The sequence below is a fragment of the Pteropus medius genome, unplaced genomic scaffold (genome assembly GCF_902729225.1).
Source record: "Pteropus medius unplaced genomic scaffold, Ma_sr-lr_union100, whole genome shotgun sequence".
NCBI classification, from domain to species: domain Eukaryota; kingdom Metazoa; phylum Chordata; class Mammalia; order Chiroptera; family Pteropodidae; genus Pteropus; species Pteropus medius.
The window spans coordinates 5,321,431-5,324,393 of NW_024344253.1; the positions used below are offsets into that span (position 1 = coordinate 5,321,431).

Consider the following 2,963-nt stretch of genomic DNA (forward strand, 5'->3'; position numbering starts at 1 on the left):
AAGTTTGGTGTGGTAAAGGGGTTTATGAGTTACAAATATAAAATTGAGTGTTATGTATCTTTGGTATCAAAGAATTTGTTCCATCATTCTATAGCTTCCTTCTGCCATCCTATGTCTACAATCTTCATCTCCCTCATTCTTCTGTGTCACCTCTCTCTCTCTCTCTATATATATATATAAAATATATATATATATATAAAATATATATATTATATATATCCTCTCATCTGAAGTCTATACTTTTCTATTTAACTGCTTACATTAAATATCCTTTGGGTTGTCTAAGTCCCTTCAAATTTAACATGTCCCCAAACTGAATGATTTATTTTCCCCAAATCTTTACCTACTATATTCTTCTCTATATAATTTAAAGTCATCGTTCTTCCTTTCAAACCCCACATCTAAGTCTACGGCCATGCCACCCTGTATGTGCCCAATCTCGTCTGATCTCGGAAGCTAAGCAGGGTCGGGTCTGGTTAGTACTTGAATGGGAGACCACCTAGGAAGACCAGGTGCTGTAGGTGTTAAACAAACAAACAAACGAGCAAACATCAACCCCACATCTAACTTGTCAGCAGTGTAACTTCCTTCAGTTAAAATAAATCCTAAGTCTAAACATCTCTCATCACTTCACTGCCACCATCTTGTTCAAGCCACTATTGTGTCTTCCATGAAGAAGTCCTTCTTTGCAGTTTGTTCTGCATTAAGCAGAGTAATCTTTTTAAAATGTGGGAAAGTATTCTTTCTTAGCTTAAAACCCCTCCAGTGGAGCCCAGTCTCACACAGGGTAAATCCTAGATGCTTAATATGATTAAAAAGGTTCTGTGTAATTAGGCTATGTCTTCACTGTTTCTCTGATCTGACCCCTCCTGGTCCCTCTCCTGGTTCTATTGTAGCCACAGCTACTCACTCGCTTGATATTTCTTGAGCAAATCAATATATTCAGTCATCGAGGCCTTTTCACTTGCTGTTCTCTAGATTTTTCTATTGCCTTAGTCTATTTAAGTTGCTTCTAAAATGGAGCCTTGTTAATGAGGTCTTGTCCATACACCTATCTCCTCCTCATCCTTCTTTGTTTTATTTTTCTTCATAATATTTTTTAAACCCTGTCAAATTATGCATTCCTTTGCTTGTTGTCTTTCTCTTCCCATTAGACGGTAAGCTTGTTGTCTGGCATGTAGAAGATGCTGGTATTTATTTAATTTATTAATCATTCCTCTTCAAACAATCTTTAAATTGTTTTTGATTGTTAATATTTAATAAAATATCTATAGTTATAAACTTATAGATAGAAAATCTCTGCAGAAAGAGCATGGCTAGATTTTTATGTCTGTTTATTCTTTTCTGAAGAGACATTGAAATGCTGAGATTGTGTCAAAGTTCAAACCATTTTTCTCACTGTGTAAATAATTAATATATTTAATTTGAGTTGGTAAATATGTTACCAATAACCTCAGTCCCAATTAGGCCTGAAAGAAATTGGAGAATTATCTTCTCTTTCAAGGGAAGAAACACAGAGGTAGGGCTTCTAAAATAAAGCAAAAGATAGAACAGAAGTCAAAGAGCAAGAATTCACTGCCTCTAATCCCTATTCTTAGTATTTACATTGGGGACATTAACTCACTTCCTTTTTCACAATTCCTGACATTTAACCAGAGGCCTAAGGAACTTAAAATGCGCTTTCCCGAGATTACTTTCATTTAACCACATAATACATGAGATACAATCCTAGCAAATCTGGGACAGGAATAAGATTTCCTGGATAGTATCAAATAATTTAAACGGAGCAGCCAATATCTAGGTTTAAGTATTCTGGGGAAAGTCATCAGAAAATAAAATGCCACCTGAGGAAATTATAAACCAGAAGAAACAACTTCTTACAATGAGTTCACCTACATCTTTTCAACTAAAGTGTTGTGGAAAACAAAATAAGATTCTCAGAAGAAAAAAAAATAGGATATTTCACACTTCTAGTCTGTAGGAAACTTTCCTCATAAGAACGAGTTACTTATCTTTTGGGAAAGACAATAAAATTGCTTCTCAGAAGTTTAAATATTCATGGAATAATCTATATGACTAATATAATTTGGAGTCATTTTTAGGGTTGATCTTTTTTCAAATAGTAAATTTATTCAACAAATCCAAGTCCTATTCCTCTACACATAAAATGTCTGTTTCAACATTCCCAAAGGAATAGTTTAGATAGATTCATGTAAATAATAAGAGAAACTTGAGTAGGGAAGAGTGAGCTGAGGTTTTCTTAGCTAACTTCAGGACTATATGTATAAGTTTTCAAATCGTATCTAAACTGGCCAACTCAATTTAGATTATACAAACATTCATTGTGGTAAAACAATACACAAGTAAATGTGAAAATAATGTGGTATAATCCTTGTCTTCGATTAACTTATGATTTTAATTGGAACTACTATGAATACACAAATCAGAATAATATGAAGGAATATAAATGAAGCATCATTAAATATGTGTGCCATTAAACATAAATTTTAAATATTAAGAATGGATCATGTTATAAACAAATGGTTCAAAGTAGTATAAGATTATAAAGATAAAAAAGTTTTACAGGTTTTTACATGTTGTCTTTATAATGATCAAGTTCATCTCTACTTAATTCCACACTGAGAGCACCTACTTATGTTGAAGTAATACCAAAAGAGAAATAAATATTAGGCAAATTGTTAAGTTTTAATATACATATTCATTTTTTCCTAAAACTAAACGTGAGATTTCTTGATCAAAGAAAATTATTTCCTAAAGCAATAATTGCATAGCTTCCCCTTGCCCTAATCTTCCCGTCCTCTGGGTCTATCTAATGAAAGCCAGATGGACAGCTCTGTGCAAACAAAAGGGTCTCCCTCACAGGAGAGGAACCTCAAAATATGAATGTGGCAGTTTAGATAGGTTGCACCTCTCCCTTCCTGAGAGAGGGAGATATCTCCCCA

General features: G+C 33.6%; 1 pseudogene; it reads left to right on the plus strand.

The window, feature by feature from the left end:
• Positions 1-405: 405 nt before the first annotated feature.
• LOC120607986 (uncharacterized) lies at positions 406-524 on the plus strand (annotated as a pseudogene).
• Positions 525-2,963: the final 2,439 nt, after the last annotated feature.